The 22,855-nt window shown below is 37.4% G+C and overlaps 1 long non-coding RNA gene across 1 annotated transcript in view; it reads left to right on the top strand.

Moving 5' to 3' along the window:
• The window catches only part of LOC120882046, a 1,026,567-nt gene that overhangs the window by 459,296 nt on the left and 544,416 nt on the right, over positions 1-22,855 (top strand). The gene's annotated exons all lie outside the window — the stretch shown is intronic.

Raw genomic sequence — 22,855 nt, 5'->3', positions numbered from 1 at the left:
GCTGTGATTCATGGGGTCGCAAAGAGTTGGACACGATTGAGCGACTGAACTGAACTGAACTGAATGCTCCTTTGTACAGATATGCCACATTTTCTTTATTCATTAGTTGATGGACATTTGAATTGTTTCCACCTAACTGAGCAAATAAGCATGCATGCACATTATCTATTATAAATGATTATTAAAAGTTTATGTCTAGGCATATAGTTTCATATCTTTTTATTATAGACCTAGGAGTGGAATTAATGAGTTATGTGGTATCTTTATGCTTAACAATTTGAGGAGCTGCTAGACTGTTTTCCAAAGTGGATGCATTGCTTATATTTCCACCAACAATGTATAAGTGTTCCAATTGCTCCACATCCTAGCCAACACTTCTTATTTCTGAGTTTTTGATTTTTCTATTTATGCTGCTGCTGCTGCTGCTGCTAAGTCACTTTAGTCGTGTCCGACTCTGTGCGATCCCATAGACAGCAGCTCGCCAGGCTCCTCTGTCCTTGGGATTCTCCAGACAAGAATACTGGAGTGGGTTGCCCTTTCCTTCTCCTCTATTCATGCTAATTGGTGTGAAATTGTATCTTGTTTAATTTGTATTTGCCAGGCCATGCTAAGTCACTTCAGTCATATCTGACTGTTTGTTCCCCTGTGGACTATACAGCCCACCAGGTTCCTCTGTCCATGGGATTCTCCAGGCAAGCATACTGGAGTGGATTGTCATGCCCTCCTCCAGGGGATCTTCCCGACTAGGGATTGAACCCACTTCTCTTATTATGTCTACTGTGTTTCTTGAGTGTCTTCTTTACCACTAGTGCCACATAGGAATTTGTATTTACTAATTTGTATTTACCAGGTGACTAATGATGTTAAGCATCTATTCATTTATTTATTGGTCACTGATGTATCTTTGGATAAATGTATACTCAGATATTTGCCTAAAGGATCCATGAAGTCAAAGCTATGGTTTTTCCAATAGTCATGTGTACATGTGAGAGCTGGACAATAGAAAAGGCTGAACACCAAAGAATTGATGCCTTTGAACTGTGGTGTTGAAGAAGACTCTTGAAAGTCCCTTGGACAGCAAGGAGATCAAACCAGTCGATCCTAAAGGAAATCAATCCCTAATATTCACTGGAAGGACTGATGCTGAAGTTGAAGTTCCAATACTTTGTGTATTTGAAAACAATACACATCACTCTTCACTGGATGTGAAGAGCTGACTCATTGGAAAAGACCCTGATGCTGGCTAAGATTGAAAGCAGGAAGAGAAGGGGACAACAGAGGATGAGATGGTTGGATGACATCACCAAGTCAATGGACACGAGTTTGAGCAAGCTCCAGAAGATGGTGAAGGACAGGGAAGCCTGGCATGCTGCAGTACATGGGGTTGCAAAAAGTCGGACACAACTGAGTAATTGAACAACAGCAACAATACTCACATCTTTCACCAATTTTTAAATCTGGTTGTTTATCTTTCTATTATTGATTTTTAAGAATTCCTTATTATATTTGTAAACAGGTGACAATTAGCTTTTTTATGTAAGTGCCACATATTAAGCTGTTGATTGATAGATATCCATCTTGAATAAATACATCGTCTATATAACTAGATAAAGAGCCAGGCCACACTACCCATGATATTCCCCCCCATTTCAGAATTCTCTGATTGACCTAAGCAACTGACCATTTGACTATTTACTTTTCTCTTTTCATGCTTTAATCCCCACTTTAATATTTTAAAATCACCAATAAAGAGTGAACCCTTAAAATCCTAAGTACTCCACTCTTGATTCTAATAAAGGCAGACGCCCAGGTTCACTCACTCTCCTTCTCTACCCATGACCATGCTGTGTGGCCCCAGGTGTGCTGTGTGCCTTTCAGAACCTGTGAGTAATAAACCTTGTTTTGTTTTGTTTTCCCCAAAGTTTCCTGATGGTTGGTGCTGAGGTGTGTCTAACAGTCATAAGAACCACAAGGGCTGGCTCAGCCACAACACTGATTCTGTTATATGAAATGTCTGTGGGAGGCTCACTCACAAATATTTAGTATGAGCCCAGGTGAGTGCTCCCAGGCATTACTAGCTAATAGCATCACTGGCGGGCTTTAGTCCATGGGGTTCCATGACAGAGCAACTTTCACTTTCAGCATCACTGTCCATAGGCTGAAACCAACCCAAAATACTTACGCATTCTAGATACAAGTCCCTTATCACATACATGGTTTAAAAATATTTTCTTCCATTCTTTGGGTTGTCTTTTCATTTTCTTGGTGGTGTGTTTTGAAATTTAAAAAACTATTTTTTTTAAATAAAATTCATCTATCTGTGATAACCTATACGAGAAAAGTATCTGAAAAAGAATGAATATATGTACATGTATGACTGAATCTCTTTGCTGTACACCTGAACCTAACACAATATTGTAAATACACCAATAAAAATTCAATTTTTCTTTTTTTTTTCTTTTGTAGCTAGTGCTTTGGTGTCATCATGCTTTGGTACCATATTTATAAACCCTTTGGCAAACCCAAAGTCATGAAGATTTACTCCCATTTATTCTTCTAAGAATTTTATAGGTTTTAAACTTACATTTAGGTCTTTGATCCATTTTGAGTTCTAATGTCATCCATTTGCATGTGGCTGCCCATTTTCTCACCATTATTTATTACAATGACTCTCTTTTTGTCAACCTTTTGTCAACCAGTGTCAATTTATTTCTGGGCTCTCTATTTCATTCCATCAACCAATATATCTACCGTTTGTCACTTCCACGCTGTCTTGATTGCAACGGCATTGTAGTAAGTTGTGAAATAGGGATGTGTGATTGCTTGTGCTTCATTCTTTCTTTTCAAGACTATCTTGACCATTTTGAGTTCCTGCAATTCCACATGAATTCTACAAACACCTTGTCAATTCTACAAATAACTCCAGCTGTGAATCTAATAAGGATTATATTATGCTGAAATTGTAAATTAGCTTAGGAAACATTAGAGCTTCCCTGATAGCTCAGCTGTAAATAATCCGCCTGCAATGCAGGATACCCCAGTCTGATTCCTGGGTCAGGAAGATCCGATGAAGAAGGGATAGGCTACCGACTCCAGTATTCTTGGGTTTCCCTGGTGCCTCAGCTGGTAAAGAATCTGCCTGTAATGTGGGAGACCTGGGTTCGATACCTGTGTTGGGAAGATCCCCTGGAGAAGGGAAAGGCTACCCACACCAGTATTCCGGCCTGGAGAATTCCATGGACTGTATAATCCATGGGGTCACAAAAAGTCAGACAAGACCGACAGACTTTCACTTTCACTTTTTGCTTTAGGAAACATTGCCCTCTTAACAATGCTAAGTCTTCTGATCCATGCACATACATCACTTTCCCATTTATTTAGATACTGTTTAATTTCTTTCAAGAACTTTTTGTGGTTTCCAGAGTATAAATTAACTATCTCGTTAAATTTATTCTTAAGTATTTCATTTTTTTGACACCATCGTGAATGATTTTTTTTCTCTTTATCTTTTAATGTTTTATTGCAAGTGTATATAAACACAACATTTTGATTTCATTGATTTTTTGTATTGTTTTTCCATTTTCTATCTTATTAATTCCTATGCTATTCCATTCGTTCTGCTTGTTTTAAGTTTCAGTTCAGTTCAGTCACTCAGTCGTTTCTGACTGTTTGTGACATCATGGACTGCAGCACGCCAGGCCTACCTGTCCATTGCCAACTCCCAGAGTTTACTCAAGCTCATGTCCATTGAGTCGGTGGTGCCATCCAACCATCTCATCTTCTGCCATCCCCTTCTCTTCCTGCCTTCAATCTTTCCCAGAATCAGGGTCTTTTCCAATGAGTCAGTTCTTCGCACGAGGTGGCCAAAGTATTGGAGTTTCAGGTTTAGCATCAGTCCTTCCAGTGAACACCCAGAACTGATCTCCTTTAGGATGGACTGGTTGGATCTCCTTGCCGTCCAAGGGACTCTCAAGAGTCTTCTCCAACACCATAGTTCAAAAGTATCAATTCTTTGATGCTCAGCTTTTTTATAGACCAATTCTCACTTCCATGCATGACTACTGGAAAAACCATAGCTTTGACTAGACTGACCTTTGTTTTAGGTTTAGTTTGTTATTAATTTAGGATCTTACTTCTTTCTTAATATAGGCAGCTACATGTATAATTTTGCATCTAAGCACTGCTTTAGCTATAACCCTTAAGTATGTAGTGCCTTCATTTTCATTCATCTCAAAGCACTTTCTCATTTTTCCTTTTGATTTCTTCTTTAACCCATTTATTGCTTATAAGTGTGTTATTTAATTTCCAAAATTTAAGAATTTCCCCAATTTTCCCCAATTATTGACTTCTAATTTCTTTTCATTTGGATCAAAAAAAGACACTTTTTATTATGATATGTTTTAAATTTTATTGAGGTCATATGCTTAGAAATAACATATGGCCTATTTCTAAGAATGTTCCATGTGCACTTAAGAATAATGTATTCTCTGCTGATGTTGGGTTTCTCGGTAGGATATTTTAGAGACCTGTTAGGTCTAACTGCTTTATAGTATTGTTCAAGTATTTTTTTTTTTCTTGTTGGGTTTGTCTTTCTGCTGCTGCTGCTGCTAAGTCATTTCAGTTGTGTCCGACTCTGTGTGACCCCATAGACAGCAGCTCACCAGGCTCCTCTGTCCCTGGGATTCTCCAGGCAAGAATACTGGAGTGGGTTGCCATTTCCTTCTCCAGGCTTTGTCTTACTATTTTATAATTTATTGAAAGTATTGAAGTCTCCAACTGTTTTTGATAGATTGTCTATACCTCTCTTCATTTCTGTCAATTATTGTTTCATGCATTTTGGTGTGCTTTTATTCAGTCCACATATGTTTATAATAGTATATATTCCTGATAGATTGACACTCTTGAGTGCATGCATACTACTCTTTTAGTTGGTTGCATCCAACTCTTCGAGACTCTATGGATAATAGCTTGCCAGGTTTCTCTGTCCATGGGATTCTCTAGGCAAAAATACTGGAGTGGATTGCCATACCTGCCTCCGGGGATCTTCCCATCCCAGGGATCGAATCAGCATCTCTTATACCACTTGCATTGGCCAGCAGGTTCTTTACCACTAGTGCCACCACAAAGTAGCTTAATTTATCTGTAGTTATATTTTTTGTTTTAAATTATATTTAACCTGACATTAACATAGTCTCTCCAGCTTTCCCATAGTTGCTGGTTTGCATATTGTCTTTTCCTATCCTTTTAATTTCAATTTGTTTGTATTTTTGAATCTAAAGTATGTGTTCCGTGTACAATACACAGTTGAAATTTTTTTAAGTCTGACAGTCTTAGTCTTTTGCTTGGATTAATACATTTATATATTTATTTTTTATATGTTTGGAATTATGTGTGACATTATACTTTTGTTGTCTATATGATTTTTTGTTTCTTTATTCCTTCCTTACTGCTTTGTTTTGCTTGAATAATATTTTCTAAAGCAGCATTTTAATTACATTAATGATTTGCACTTTATTGTAAAATTTATTTTTAGTCATTGGCCTGAGGTTTATCATATACATCTTAACTTATCAGAATCAGCTTCAGCTTTATACTTATATGATTCTAGCAATACATATATAGAAATGTAATTCCTGTATTTCTCTAGTCTTTTTTTTTTGTAACCAGTTTTTGTGGTGCTCTTGTTAAAACTATTACATACATTAATGAAACAAACCAAACAGTACATTTTTATAATTATTATTTTTTTCATTTGTTGTCATTTTTAGCCCATTACAGCTTTTCTTCCATATATTGATACTTCCTTTGTGTATTATTTGTAAATACATTACCCATACATTGTTTTTCTATAGTTATAGGTCCAATGCATTCTATACATATTGTACACAATTGTTTCTTTAAAATCAGTTAAGAGAAAAAAGGAGAAAACCATATTTATTCATAGCTTTAAAAATAATTACATAATTACTTTTATGATATTTTTATTTATATGGATTCAAATTATCATCCAGCGTCACTTGTTTCAGCCTTAGGACTTTTTTTAGTATTTCATGTAAAGCAGGTCTGCAAGTATCAAATTATCTCAATTTTTGTTTATTTACAAAATCTTAATTTTGCCTTACGTTTTGAAAAATAGCTTTGCTAGATATAGAAATTTTGGTTGACAATTTATTTATTTAAGCATGGCTTATATGTTATCTCACTGTCTTCTGTCCTTCATTGCTTCTGCTGAGTGATGCATTTCTAATCTTATTAGGTCTCCCTTGTAAATGGTACGTCATTTTTCTCTTGCTGCTTTCAAGATTACCTCATCAACATTTTACTGTTTTGTGCTTATTTATGGGTTTCCTTGCATTTATCTTATTTGAAGCTTGCAGAGCTTCCTGAATACTTAGGTTATTGTTTTTCAATAAATTTGAGATTACACGTATTACTTCTTTTTATTGAAACAGAGTTGATTTAAAATATTGTGTTGCTTTCAGGTGGAAAGCAAAGATATTCAGTTATATATATTCCTGTTGCTGTTGGGGTCGCAAAGAGTTGGACATGACTGACTAACACACACACACGTGTGTGTGTGTGTGTATGTATGTGTGTGTGTGTGTATATATATATATATATATATTTCCTGGTTTCTCTGTGACTCAGTGATAAAGAATCTGCCTGGGGAGAACAAGATGGCGGAGGAATAGGTGGACATGGATTGTATCTCTTTCCATGGGTACCTCAGGAATACACCTTCAGACACAGAAGTGCATGCAGAACACCAGCTGAGAGCAGACAGGAGACACAAAACTTGGTAGGATGAAGGAACTAGGAGGAAAAACTGGAGTGTTAGTAGGAATGGACCTGCCCTTGGTGGGTGGAGGAACTGAAGCAGAGATCTAATCCCCATATCAGGGCAACTGTCCGAGTCAGAGGAGAAACATTTAAGGCTGCGAGTGAAACAGCTATCTGTAGCAGCTTAAATGGAATGAGAATCAAACAGTCTTTCCCACAGCCATACGTATCTCAGACAGGGATGTAGATCCCCTGGAAGGGGCAATGGCTGGAAGCTGGACTTTAGGGGTTGTGGAGCAATCCCAGGGCGAGGACTGCTGTAGACTGTGGAGAGACAGATCGAGGAGATGTAAGGGAGGAGATTGTGGTGGGAAATGCCTGTGGAGGAAAGCAGGGCAGCCATGGAAGCAAGGCAATATTGCTGAGTCATGCATAGGGGGTGGAGCCATCACCATAGCCTCTCTTCCCCTCACACGCCAGTATTGGCAGCTGAACAATAGAGAGGTTGGCCCATCAAACACCTGACACAGTGAACTACAGAGTAAGACTCCACCTAGGGTGCCTTTTACTTGCCTGATGCACTGATCTACAGAGTAGGGTCCCAGCCAGGGGGGCCCCTCTATGTCCCTGATGTGCTGAACAACAGAGAAGGACCCCAGGCAAGGGAGCCCTCTAAATGCCTGAACGGAGGGAGCTATGGAGAGAGACTGGCCAAAGAGGTCTTCTGATCAGCAGCTACAAGAGGCTTGAAAAAAAAATTCTGATGGACCCATAACTCCTGCAATGGAAGTAGTCCGTGTCCCTGAACACTTGATGCGACCAGGGTCCCTTCAAGCCAAGCAGCTATGCCACCTTCATGCTCAACTCTCACTGTGGCAGAGCGGCCACAGGCGGAAAACATCTTGCATCTGTGCATGCAGGGTCTCTTCAGTAGTGTCTGACTCTTTGAGACCCTGTAAACTGTGGCCTGCCAGGCTTCTCTGTCAGGGAGGGGGGTATTCTCCAGGCAAGAATACTGGAGCGTATTGGCCAATACTAGTTGTCCTACCCTTCTAGAGCACTATATTTCCTGCTGCCCCAGTCTCCAACCCCCTTGAGTACCTGGTGCTGCCAGAACCCCTGCAACCCAAGCAGCTGCACCACCTCCACACCTGGCCCTCACAGGGGCAAACCCAAGTCCTACAGGGCAGCCTCAGGAACAAACCCCAGTGGGTGACCCACATACAAAGGTGGAAATAAAACCGCAATTGACACCTAGGGGCAGTGTGACTAAGGAAGAAGACCCCAAGCCTTCCGACCAGCTGTACAAACTGCAGATCAAATCCATAAGATCAACTAAGCAGACTCTGTGTCTATGGAATATATAAAAGGTCATTGAGAGCTGCCACAAAAGGAAATGCACCATTTCTGATAGCTGTGGACATTGGAGGCAAGGACATAGAGAAGTAGGGCCAGATTAGAATCTGAGCTGCCCCCACAACAGGTCCAGAGATCAGCACAGTGTTGGAGGGCATCCTAGGGAGGTGAGGTGGACTGTGACTCCCAGCGAGGGAAAGGACTCTGAGAACAGTGACTCAAGAAAAACATTTATTATTCTTACGTTTTGACTTGCTCTGTAGATTCTTTAGGATTTTTTCTTTTACCCTTCACCCCCCTTCTGTTGTAGTTGTTGATTTTATCAGCACTAAGAAATCTAATTAAGCTTTTGAGCCTTTTTTTTTCTCTTTTTTTTTTTTTTCCTCAGTCAAATTTTTTATTGTTGTTATAACCCCCTGCCTCTATATTGGGCTTTTGCAGTTCTGTGGAGTTTTCCTTTTTTTTATTATTTTAATTTTTTAAACCTATTATTTTTTCTACACTTATTCCTTTGTTTGTTTTTCTTACTGTTCTTTTCCCCTTGCAGTTAAACTTTAATGTATATATGTTAAACTTCTTTATCTACTTCTATTTAGCTTTGAATAGCTATTCTTTCTTTCTTTCCTTTCCTCCCAACATATTTGGCAGTTTTATTTTCATTGCTTTGTTCTCCAGTTGGCACCTTGCTTTAGTTTTGTTTTCCAGTTTATGCTTTAGTTAGTTTTGTTCTGGTAGATATGATTTTTTATTTTCTTTGTTCACCAGGTTAATCTATTGTACTTTATTTTTGTTGTACTGCTTTGATTCTGATTATGTGTGTATAGGTATATGTGTATATTCAGTCACACATTTTATTGTTGTTATAAACCTCTGCCTCTGCATTGGGCGTTTGCAGTTCTGTGCTTTCATTTTTTCCCCTTTTTTCTTTCTTTTTTCCATTTTTTCTTTTCTCTTTTTTATAATTTTAAAAATTTAAAACCTATTATATTTTTCTATATGTATTCCTTTGTTTGCCTTTCCTACTGTTCTTTCCCATTGAAGTTAAACTTGGATGTATATGAATCTTCTTCTTCTACCACTATTTAACTTTGCATATCTATTCTTTCTTTCTTTATTTTCTTTCTTTCCTCTAAACATACTTGCTAGTTTTGTTTTCATTGCTTTATTCTTCACTTGGCACCTTGCTTTAGTTTTACTTTCTACTTTGTGCTTTAGTTAGTTTTGTTCTTAACTGGTAAATATAATTTTTTATTTCCTTTGTTCACCAGGTCAATCTCAGTTCAGTTCAGTTCAGTTGCTCAGTCATGTCTGACTCTTTGTGACCCAATGAATTGCAGCACGCCAGGCCTTCCTGTCCATCACCAACTCCCGGAGTTCACTCAGAGTCGTGTCCATCGAGTCAGTGATGCCATCCAGCCATCTCATCCTTGGTCGTCCCCTTCTCCTCCTGCCCCCAATCCCTCCTAGCATCAAAGTCTTTTCCAATGAGTCAACTCTTCACATGAGCTGGCCAAAGTACTGGAATTTCAGCTTTAGCATCATTCCTTCCAAAGAAATCCCAGGGCTGATCTCCTTCAGAATGGACTGGTTGGATCTCCTCGCAGCCCAAGGGATTCTCAAGAGTCTTCTCCAACACCACAGTTCAAAAGCATCCATTCTTCAGTGCTCAGCCTTCTTCACAGTCCAACTCTCACATCCATACATGACTACTTGAAAAACCATAGCCTTGACTAGACAGACCTTAGTCGGCAAAGTAATGTCTCTGCTTTTGAATATGCCATCTGGGCTGCTCATAACTTTTCTTCCAAGGAGTAAGCGTCTTTTAATTTCATGGCTGCAATCACCATCTGCAGTGATTTTGGAGCCCCCAAAAATAAAGTCTGACACTGTTTCCCCATCTATTTCCCATGGAGTGATGGGACCAGATGCCATGATCTTCGTTTTCTGAATGTTGAGCTTTAAGCCAACTTTGTTACTCTCCTCTTTCACTTTCATCAACAGGCTTTTTAGTTCCTCTTCACTTTCTGCCATAAGGGTGGTGTCATCTGCATAGCTGAGGTTATTGATATTTCTCCTGGAAATCTTGATTCCAGCTTGTGTTTCTTCCAGTCCAGCATTTCTCATGATGTACTCTGCATAGATGTACTCTGCAGGGTGACAATATACAGCCTTGACGTACTCCTTTTCCTATTTGGAACCAGTCTGTTGTTCCATGTCTAGTTCTAACAGTTGCTTCCTGGCCTGCATACAGATTTTTTGTCAATCTACTGTACTTTATTTTTGTTGGACTGTTTTGACTTCGCTCATGGATGTGTATGTGTATATTCCATTATTTTAAATATTATTTGCCTGATTTTGTAACTGCCATTTGCTTGGCAAATGGAAGGCATCTTTGGTTTATCATTTTTGGATATTTGTTTTAGTCTCACTTAATGCCATAACAAACCACTTGTGGAATCTTCATTCCTGACCAGAGATCAAGCCTTGAGCCTATGGAGTGGGAGCACTGACTCCAAGACCCTAGACTACCAGAGAACTAACCTTGAAGTGAAGTGAAGTGAATTCATGTCTGACTCTTTGTGACCCCATGCACTGTAGACTACCAGGGTCCCCTGTCCATGGCATTTTCCAGGCAAGAGTACTGGAGTGGATTGCCATTTCCTTCTCCAGGGAATCTTCCCAATCCAGGGATTGAACCCAGGTCTCCCACATTGCAGGCAGATACTTTACCATCTGAAGCACCAGGGAAGCCCAAAACTAACCCTAGGGAGTATCAAATAGTGAGAACTCACACAAAGAAAACTACTTGAATACAAAACCCAGCATCACCCAACCACCAGTAGCACTCTGTGCAGGACACCTCATCTAAACAAAAATCAAAACAAAAATACAAACCCAATCATCAGCAGACAGGATTACCACCTTACTCAGCCTTGACCATCAGAGGAAAAACAAACAAACAAACGCTCAACACAAATCTCATCCTATAGGAAGCTTACACAAACCACTGGACCAACCTTAGGAATGCAGAAACCAAAGGGAAGAAATAATTCAACCTTGAAGCCTAGGAAAAGGAGATCTCAAACACAATAAGTTAAAAAAATTATAATGTAAAGGCAGAGAAATACTACATAAATGACGGAACAAACTAGAAACACAGAAGTCCAAATAAATGAAAAGGAAATAGGCAAACTACCTGAAAAAAAAAATCAGAATTATGATAGTAAAGATGGTCAAAAAACTTGAAAACAAAATGGAGAAATTGCAAAGATCACTTAACAAAGACCTAGAAGAATTAAATTATAAACATGCAAAGACAAACAACACAATTACTGAGATTAAAAATACTCTAGAAGGAATCAATAGCAGAATATCTGAAGCAGAAAAACTAATCAGTGAACTGGAAGATAAAATGGTGGAAATAACCTGAAGAGCAGAATAAAGTTAGCTCAGTTCAGTTCAGAATAAAGTTAAAAGGATGAAAATAACTGAGGATAGTCTCAGAGACATCTGAGACAATATCAAATGCACCAACATTTGAATTATAGGCATCCCAGAAGAAGAAGAGAAAGAGAAAGGGTATGAGAAAATTTTTGAAGAGATTAGAGTTGAAAATTTCCCCAACATGGAAAAAAGAAATAGTCAATGAAGTCCAAGAGGCACAGAGAGTCCCATGCAGGACAAACCCTAAGAAAAACATGCCAAGACACATACCAATCAAACTAACAAAGACTAAACAGAAAGAAAGAATATTAAAAGCAGCAAGGGAGAAGCAACCAGTAACATACAAGAGAAATCCCAGCTGATCTTTCAGCAGAAACTCTGCAGGCCAGAAGGGAATGGCAGGATATATTCAAAGTACTGAAAGGGAAAACTCTGCAACTAAGATTACTGTACCTTGCAAAAATCTCATTCAAAACTGAGGTAGAAGTTAAAAGGTTTTCAGACAAGCAAAAGTTGAGAGAATTCAGTACCACCAAACCAGCTTTACAACACATGTTAAAGGGGCTTATAAAATCAAGAAATACAAGAGACAAGAAAAAAAAATCTACAAAATCAACCCCAAACAATTAAGAAAATGGCAATGGAAACATATATATCAATAATTACTTTAAATGCAAATGGATTAAATGCTCCAACCAAAAGGTAGACTGTGTGAATGGATACAAAAACAAGACCCATATACATGTTGTCTACAAGAAACCCTCTTCAGACCTAAAGACACATATAGACTGAAAATGAGAGAATGCAAAATATATTCCATGCAAATGGGAAGCAAAAGAAAGCTAGAGTAACAATCCTCATATTAGACAAAATAGGCCTAAAGAATATTACAAGAGATAAAGAAGAGTATTGTATAATGATAAATGGATCAATCCAAGAGGTAGCCATAATTGTAAATTATCTATGCACCCAACACAGGAGCATCTCGATATGTAAGAAAACACTAACAGACATAGAAGGAGAAATTGACAGTAATGAAATAATAGCAGGAGATTTTAATAACACCCCCTCACAGCAATGGACAGATCATCAAAACAGAAAATTAATAAGGAAATACAAGTTTTAAATGATACATTAGGTGAGATGGATGTTATTGATATCTTCAGAACATTCCATCCAAATGCAGAAGAATACACCTTCTTCTCAAGTGCACATGGAACATACTCCAGGATAGACCACATCTTGGGTCACAAATCAAACCTAAGTAAATTTAAGAAAACTGAAATCATATCAAGCATCTTCTCTGACCATGTTATGAGACTAGATATCAATTACAAGGAAAAAAAAACTGCAAGAAACACAAACACATGGAGATTAAACAGCATGTTTCTAAATAACCAATATGTTGCTGAAGAAATCAAAAGGGAAATCAAAAAAAAATTTCTAGAAGCAAATGACTATGAAAACATGACAACTCAAAACCTATGGGATTCAGCAAAAGCAATTCTGAGGGAAGATTATAGCAGTACAATCCTACCTCAAGAAACAAGAAAAACATCAAATATACAACCTAACTTTACACCTAAAACAATTGGAAAAAGAAGAACAAAAACTCCCAAAATTAGTACAAGGAAAGAAATCATAAAAATCTGAGCAGAAATAAGTGAAAAATAAATGAAATTAGCAATAATAAAGTTTAATAAAACTAAAAGCTTGTTCTTTGAGAAGATAAACAAAATTGACAAACCTTTAGCCAGACTCATCAAGAACAAAAGAGAGGAAATAATCAAATCAACAAAATTAGAAATGAAAAAGGAGAAGTTACAACAGACAATGCAGAAGTACAAAGGAGTATAAGAGACTATTTTGAACAACTATATAGCCATACAATGGATAACCTGGAAGAAATGGATAGATTCTTAGATAAGTTTAGTCTCCCAAGACTGAGCTAGGAAGAAAGAGAAATTATGAACAACCCAATTACAAGCACTAAAGTGGAAGCTGTGATAAAAAATCTCCCAAAGAAACAAAAGCCCAGGACCAGATGGCTTCACAGGAGAATTCTATCAAATATTTAGAGAAGAGATAACGCCTATCCTTCTAAAACTCTTTCAGAAAATTCCAGAGGAAGGAACACTTCCAAACTCGTTCTACGAGGCCACCATCACTTTGTTACCAAAACCAAACAACACAAAAGAAAACTACAGGCCAATATCACTGATGAACATAGATGAAATAATCCTCAACAAAATTTTAGCAAACAGAGTTAAGCAACACATCAAAAAGCTTATATGCAATGGTCAAGTTGGGTTTATTCCAGGAATGCAAGGACTCTTCAATATATGCAAATTAATTAATGTGATACTATATTAAACAATTTAAAGATAAAAACCATGTGATAATCTCAATAGATGCAGAAAAAGCATTTGATATAATTCAGCACCCATTTATGATGAAAACTCTTCAAAAAATGGGCATAGAAGGAACCTACCTCAACATAGTAAAGGCCGTATAGGATCAGCTTATAGCAAACATTATTATCAGTGGTGAAAAACTGAAAGTATTTCCCCTAAGATCAGGAACAAGACAAGGATGTCCCCTTTCACCACTATTATTTAACATAGTTTTGGAAGTCCTAGCTATAATAATCAGAGAAGAAAAAGAAATAAAAGGAATCCAGACCAGAAAAGAAGAAGTAAAGCCTCTCATTGTTTGCAGGTGGCTTGATACTGTACATAGAAAATCCTAAAGATAGTATCAGAAAATTACTCGAGCTAACCAGTGAATTTAGCAAAATTGCAGGATACAATGGAGAAGGCGATGGCACCCCACTCCAGTACTCTTGCCTGGAAAATCCCATGGACGGAGGAGGTTGGTAGGCTCCAGTTCATGGGGTCGCGAAGAGTTGGACACGACTGAGTGACTTCACTTTCACTTTTCACTTTCATGCATTGGAGAAGAAAATGGCAACCCACTCCAGTGTTCTTGCCTGGAGAATCCCAGGGATGGGGGAGCCTAGTGGGCTGCCATCTATGGGGTCACACAGTGTCAGACACGACTGAAGCGACTTAGCAGCAGCAGCAGAAGGATACAAAATCAATTCACAAAAATCACTTGCATTTCTATACACAAACAATCAAAAATCAGAAAGAGAAATTAAGGAATCAATCCCATTCACCATTGCAACAAAAATAATTAAATATCTAAAAATAAACTTACCTAAGGAGAAGAAAGAGCTGTACAGAGAAAATTATGACACTAATGAAGAAAATCAAAGATATTTCTCCTAAGAAGACATACAGTTGGATAACAAACAGATGAAAAGATGCTCAACATTGCTCATTATTAGAGAAATGCAAATCAAGACCACAATGAGCTATCACTTCAAACCAGTCAGAATGGTGATCATCAAAAAGTCTACAAACAATAAATGGTGGAGGGGGTGTGCAGAAAAGGGAACACTCTTGCACTGATGGTGAGAATGTTAATTGATACAGCCGCTATGGAAGATAGTATGGAGATTCCTTAAAAAATGTAGGAATAAAATCTCTATATGTCCCAGCTATCTCACTTCTAGGCATATAACCTGAGGAAACCAAAATTGAAAGAGACACACGCATCCCATTTTTCATTGCAGCACTATTTACAATAGCTAGAACATGGAAGTGACCTAGATGTCCATTGACAGATGAATGGATAAAGAAATTGAGGTACATATACACAATGGAATGTTACTCAGCCATAAAAGGAACACACTTGAGTCAGTTCTGATGAAGTGGATGAACCTAGAGCCTATTACAGAGAGTGAAGTGAGTCAGAAAGATAAATATTGTACTTTAATGCACATATATGGAATCTAGAAAAATTCTACTGAAGAATTTATTTACAGGGCAGCAATGGAGAAACAGACATAGAGAATAGACTTATGGGACATGGGGAGAGGAGAGGAGAGGGTGAGATGTATGGAAAAAGTAACATGGAAACATATTACCATATGTAAAATAGATAGCCAATGGAATTTGCTGTATGGCTCAGGAAACTTAATCAGGGGCTCTGTATTAACCTAGAGGGGTGGGATGGAGAGAGAAATGGGAGGGAGTTCAAAAGGGAGGGGATATTATGTATACCCAAGGCTGATTCATGTTGTGGTTTGACAGAAAACAACAACATTCTGTAAAGCATTTATCCTCAATAAAAAAAATAAATTAAAAGAAAAAATAGGTTTTCCTTAACAATTATAAAATATTTACAGAAGAGATAAATTAATGGAAAAATGCAATGAGGCTTTGGGAATGTTGATTTGGAACAATGTTATAGTAGTCCCTTTGGTATGAACAAAGTGTGTAAACAATTACACATCAGTCACTTTGATACTGGACACTTGGACCTCATGTTCATTATCTTGCTTTTGAAATGCACATAATTACTGTATGTGTCCCTTGATTGGTGACTGAATAAATATAATTTGGCTATTTCCATATTTATTAATTGTACTATGAGGGTGTTAAATGGTGTGTCTTTTTCAGCTATGAGACTGCTTATCAGAATAAATGCTTGACTTAAAAATATTAAAAAAAGAAAGAAAGAAAGAAAGAATCTTCCTGCCAAGCAAGAGACGTGGGTTTGATCCCTGGGTCAAGTCAGGAAGAGCCCCTGGAGGAGGAGATGGCAACTCACTTCAACAACAATATATGTTGTTGAACCCATTCTCTTCTCCAGTTCTCTTCTTTTTATTATAGGTTATTACAAGATATTGAGTATAAATCCCTGTGCATATAATAAATCATTGTTTTTCTATTTTATATATGGTAGTGTGTATCTATTGATTACTCCTAATTTATTCCTCCCCACATTTTCCCTTTTGGTAAAGGTAAGTTTGTTGTCTATTTTTTGTTATTGTTCAGTCTCTAAGTTATTTCCAAATGTCTGTGACCGCAGAAATGGCAGCACACCAGGCTTCCCTGTCCTTCACTCTCTCCCAGAGTGTGCTCAAACTCATGTCCATTGAATCAGTGATGCCATCCAACTGTCTCATCCTCTGTCGCCCCCTTCTCCTTCTGCTCTCAATCTTTCCTAGCATCAAGGTCTTTTTCAGTGAGTTGACTCTTCACCAAAGTGGCCAAAGTTTTGGAGCTTCAGCTTCAGTATCAGTCCTTCCAGTGAATATTCAAGGTTGATTTCCTTTAAGATGGTTTGTTTACAATGTGTAAATAAATTCATTTGTATATTTTGTAAATTCAGATATAAGTGGTAGCATATAATATTTGACTTTCTCTGTCTGACTTACTTCACTTAGTATGACATTCTATAGGCCCATCAATGTTGCTACAAATGGCAATATTTCATTCTTGTTTAAGGCTGAGTAGTATTCCATTGTGTGTGTGTGTGTGTGTGTGTGTGTGTATACCATATCTCCTTTATCCATTCATCTCTTGATGAAAATGAGAGTTGCTTCCATTTCAGTGTTATTGTATATAATGTTGCTATGAACATTGGGGTGTGTGTATCTTTTAAAATCAGAGCTTCATCTTTTCTACATATATGCCCAGAAGTAGAATTGACTAATCATAAGGTAGCTTTATTTTTAGCTTTTTTAAAACCTCAATACTGTTTTCCATAGTTTCTGCACTAATTTACATTCTCACCAACAGTGTACAAGAGCTCCCTTTTCTCCACACTCTCTCCAGTCTCTTTATTATTTGTAGACTTTTTGACAATAGCCATTCTAACTGGTGTGAAGTAATACCTAATTGTAGTTTTGATTTTTATTTCTCTAATAATCAGCAGTGTTGAGCATCTTTACTTGTGTCTGTTGGCCATTTGTATGTCTTCTTTGAAGAAGAAGATGTCTTATTTGGTCTTCTGCCCATTTTTTATTGGGTTATTATCTTATATTGAGTTGTATGAACCATTTGTTTATTTTAGATATTTCAATTACTTGTCATTTGGATCTTTTGCCAACACTTTCTCCCAATCTATAGGCTGCCTCTATACTTTGTTTATAGCTTCCTTTGCTGTGCAAAAGCTTTTAGGTTTGATTAGGTCCCATCTGTTTATTTTTGCTTTTATTTCTTTGGCCTTGGGAGACTGATCTAAAAAACATATTGCTACCATTTACATAAGGTAATGTTTTGGTTATGTTCTTTATTAAGAATTTTATAATGTCATGTTTAATATTTAGATCTTTAAACTTTTGGAGTTTCTTTTTGTATATGGTGTGAGGGAGTATTCTGATTTCATTGATTTACATATGGCTGTCCAGCTTTCCCAAAAGCACTTCTTGAAGAGACTATTTTTTCCATTGTATATTCTTGCCTCATCTGTCTAAGATTAATTGACTGTAGGTTGATGGATTTATAAGCTCTTTCTTTTTTTCCATTGAACTATATGTCTGTTTTTGAGACAATACCATGCTGTTTCAATTACTGTGAAAATGAAAGTGAAGGTTTCTCAGTCGTGTCTGACTCTTTGTGACCCCATGAACTATACAGTCCATGGAATTCTCCAGGCTAGAATACTGAAGTGGGTAGCCTTTCCCTTCTCCAGGGGATCTTCCCAATCCAAGGATCAAGTCTGGGAAACCCAAGAATACTGGAGTGGGTAGCCTATCCCTCCTCCATCAGGTCTTCCTGACCTAGGAATCAAACTGGGATCTTCTGCATTGCAGGTGGATTCTTTACCAACTGAGCTTCAGGGAAGTCTGCATTATTTTATGAAGTCTGGGAGGTGTGTGCCTCTAGCTTTCTTTTTTGGTCCTCAAGATGGCTTTGGCAATTCTGGGCCTTTTGTAGTCATAGTAATAGTAGTGAAAGTCACTCAGTTGTTTCTGACTCTTTGTGACCCCATGGATGACTATAACCTACCAGGCTCCTCTGTCTATGGAATTCTCCAGGCAAGAATACAGGAGTGGATTGCCATTCCCTTCTCCAGGGTATCTTCCTAACCCAGGGATAGAACCTGGGTTTCCTGAATTGCAGTCAGATTCTTCATCATCTGAGCCACCAGGGAAGCCTTTGAGCCACCAGAGAAGCCAGGGTCTTTTGTAAGTCCATATAATATTTAGGATAATTTGTTCTAACTCTGTGAAAAATGTCATAGGGATTGCATTTAATTTGCCAATTTCTTTGTGTAGTATGACCATTTAAACAATATTAATTCTTCTCATCCCAGGGATATGGGATATCTTTCCATTTCTTTGAATCATCCCCAATTTCTTTATCAATGTTTTGTAGTTCTCAGGGCATACATTTTTCCTAGCTATTTTATTTTTGACATAATATTATATAGGAATGCTTTTTATTCTTTTTCTGATATTTCATTGTTAGTGTAAAGAATGCAACAGATTTCTGTAAATTAATCTTGTATCCTACTGCCTTGCTGAAGTCATTTATTACTTCTAACAGTTTTTGTGTGGGGTTGCTAGGGTTTTCTATATACAGTATTACAATGATGACTATTTTACATCTTCCCTTATGACTTAGATAATTTTATTTTTCTTATCTAATTGATATTGCCAGTACTTCTAATACTATGTTGAAAGAAATGGTGAGAGTGAATGCACATTCTTGTCTTGTTCCAGAATCTAGCAGGAAGACTTTGAGCTTTTCACAGGTGAGTAGGATATTGGCTGTTGGCTTATCTTAAATGACTTTTATTGTGTTGAGCTATGTTTCCTCTATACTCATGTTGGTGAGAATTTTTATCATGAATGAATGTTGAATTTCATTAAAAGTTTTTTTCTGCATCTATTGAGATAGTCATGTGATTTTTGTCTTTTTGTTAACACAAAATATCACATTGTTTCATTTGCACATAGTGAATGATCCTCATGACCCTGAAATTAATCCAACCTGGTCATGGTATATGACCTTCTTATGTATTGTTAGGATTTTGTTGAGAATTTTTGCATCTGTATTTTGTCCTGTAATTTTCATTTCTTTCTTTCTTTCTTTCTTTATTTTTTTGTAGTGTCTGCTTTTGTTATCAAGATGATGGTGGCTTCATAGAATCATTTTAGGAGAGTTCTCTCCTCTTCAATATTGTCAAACACTTTGAGAAGAATAGGACTTCCCTGGTGGCTCAGATGGTAAAGAATCTGGCTGTAATGAAGGAGACCCAGGTTCAACCCCTGGATCAGGAAGATTCCCTGGAGAAGGGCATGGCTATCCACTCCAGTATTCTTGTTTGGAGAGTTCTATGGACAGAGGAGCCTGGCAGCCTACAGTCCATGGAATCACAAAGAGTCAGACATGACTGAGCGACTAACCTTTCACTTTCACTTTGAGAAAAATAGGTATAAGTTCTTCATTGTATGCTTGGTATAATTCCTCAGAGAAGTCATCTGGTCCTGGACTTTTGTTTGTAAGGAATTTTTTATTTATAGATTTTATTTTGCTTCTAGTGATCAATCTGTTCAAACCGTTTTTTTTTTCTTTTCTTTTTAAATTTATTTTTAATTGAAGGATAATTGTTTTACGGAATTTTGTTGTTTTCTGTCAAACCTCAACATGAATCAGCCATATGTATACATATGTTCCCTCCTTCTTGAAGCTCCTTCCTTTTTACCAGCCTATCTCACCCCTCTAGGTTGATATAGAGCCCCTGTTTGAGTTTCCTGAGACATATAGGAAATTCCCATTGGCTATCTATTTTACATATGGTAATGTAACTTTCCATGTTACTCTCTACACACATCTCACTATCTCCTCCCCTCTTCCCATGTCCATAAGTCTGTTTATGTCTGTTTCTCCACTGCTGCCTTTTTTTTTTTGCATATGATTTCATCAATTCCATCTTTCTAGGTTTCATATATATGCATTAGTATACGAGGTATATTTTTCTCTTTCTGACTGACTCCACTCTGTATAATAGCCTCTAGGTTCATCTACCTCAAATGCATTCCTTTTTTTGGCCTCTTTTTTTTTTTTAAATAATTTTTAATTGAAAGATTATTGCTTTACAGAATTTAAATATGTTCCTGAGATGGCTGGATGGCATCATAGACTCAATGGACGTGAGTCTGAGTGAACTCCGGGAGATGGTGATGGACAGGGAGGCCTGGCGTGCTGCGATTCATGGGGTCACAAAGAGTCGGACATGACTGAGTGACTGAATTGAACTGAACTGAATATTCCATTGATGAGAGGTGTGCTGTGAATTTTGCCAATGTCAGTAGGAGACTTTGCCCTTAAGGAAAGTGGTAGCTAATTTAATAGGGACACGTTATCTGTGTTTCCAGAATGTGCTCTAGACTGTCAGAGATGGAGCAAATAAAAGGTGTCAAAGGATCATTTAATATATCTCCTTGATTATTCTGATGGCTACTTTCAAATACTAGAATTATTTCACCTTTTTGGGAAAAAGAAATTCCAGCATAATATTTCTCTGAGATATCTTGGCCTAATAAATGAATAGTGTCAGAGGAACTAAGGCAAAAAAAAGAGCACAAGGCTTCTCTGCTGGTCCAGTGGTTAAGAATCCACCTTGCAATGCAGGGGACATAGGTTAGATCCCTGGTCCAGGAAGATCCTACATGCTAGGAAGCCTGTAGTAGCCACAATTACTAAAGCCTGTGCACCCCAGAGCCGGTAATCTGCAACAAGAGAAGCCACTGCAATAAGAATCTTTGGAACCACAACTAGAGAGTAGCCCCCCTCTCCACAAGTAGGAAAAGATCATGTGCAGCAACAAAACTCACTACAGCCAAACACTAAAATAGATAAATAAATCTTTTTTTTTTTTAAAGAGTGTTTTTCTGTCTCTAAGGGTCTGAAAGAAGAGGAATAGGTTCAGAGACCAAAACCTCTTGAGGTTCATTAACGATCCATACTGTTTGAATTGTTTTAGTACTTTGAGGCAGTGTCTATTTTATGGTAGTTTGGTTGAGCACCAAGGGTTTTGTTCAGTGTCAGTTAGGACTGGAAGAAATTCATCTCCAATCTGGAATTATTTTCTGAACTGATTAAGAGAAAGAATTGAGATGATCCTCTAAGGTTCCTTGGAGACCCATTATTGAGAAGTAGGAGGACTTTGGAAAGCTCATAGCAGTGATGAGGACACCCAAAGTACTTGCATTTGTGACAATCAGTTTTCCAATAATAGCAGAAACTATTAACAGGAAGGTTTTAGTTTTGTTTAGTTTTCATTTGCTAAAGTTGAAGATTAAGTTGAGGATTAAGAATTTTGGCAGCCTTCATTGGAAGTGACTCATCTAGAGTACAAGAGAGCTGGATTGCTAGATTAACTAAGTCTGGAATGGATATAGTTTCCCATTCTATACTGGTCTTTTTATATTAGAAAGGAAAGTGAAGTGAAAATTTCTCAGTTGTGTCTGGCTGACTATTTGTGACCCCATGGACTAAACATTCCATTGAATTCTCTAGGCCAGAATGCTGGAGTGGGTAGCCTTTCTCTTCTCCAGGGATCCTTCCAAACCAGAGATCAAACCCAGGTCTCCCACATTGCAGGTGGATTCTTTACCAACTGAACTGTCAGGGAAGCTCCCTGTTCAATCCATTAATAGACTTAAAAGCTTCTCAAGTAGAATTAGCATCTGAAGGAAGACCAGAATTTTCTTTAAAAGCAATCTGAAGACTCCCCACTGGTAAACACTAGTTTGTTCTCTATATCTGTGAGTCTTTTTGTTGTTATTGTCATATTAACTAGTTGTATTTTATAGATTCTACATATAAGTGATATCATACAGTATTTGTCTTTCTCTGACTTTTTTCCCTTTTTATAAGGCAATATAGGGATGAGCATTTGGGAGGTACAAACTATTAGGTGTAAGACAGGCTACAAGGCTGTATGGTACAACACAAGAAATATAGCTAATATTTTGTAACAACTGTAAGTGGAGTGTAACCTTTAAAATTGTATAAAGCATTTTTAAAAGGAAATTGTCAAAAAGTAAAAAAAAAATTAAAACAATCTGAAGTCAATCATAAAATTAATACCTAGGTTTGTCATATTTCTGTGTGCAAACCTGAATTTTGTACCATTCTAGAGTCTTTAGAAAAGTCCTAGGAATTGCTTGATGAAAACACTGAGTGATTGGGCCTGATCATATAAATTAGTAGGCTGGTCTCCCACTTGTAATTCTAGAGTCCTTTCAGGACTTTCTCAATTAATGGTTTTCATCCAATGATGGGCCTGACATTTGCCAACAAGCATATGAACTATCTGATATAAGTCAGAGAAACCAGGTTGATAAAGTTGATAACTGTATTAAATTTCTCAGGAGATATGTTAGAATCTATGGTTACCTTGGGAAAAT

Source organism: Oryx dammah, unplaced genomic scaffold (genome assembly GCF_014754425.2).
Source record: "Oryx dammah isolate SB20612 unplaced genomic scaffold, SCBI_Odam_1.1 HiC_scaffold_23, whole genome shotgun sequence".
In the NCBI taxonomy this organism is placed as follows: Eukaryota; Metazoa; Chordata; class Mammalia; order Artiodactyla; family Bovidae; genus Oryx; species Oryx dammah.
This window is presented reverse-complemented; position numbering and strand designations above follow the sequence as displayed.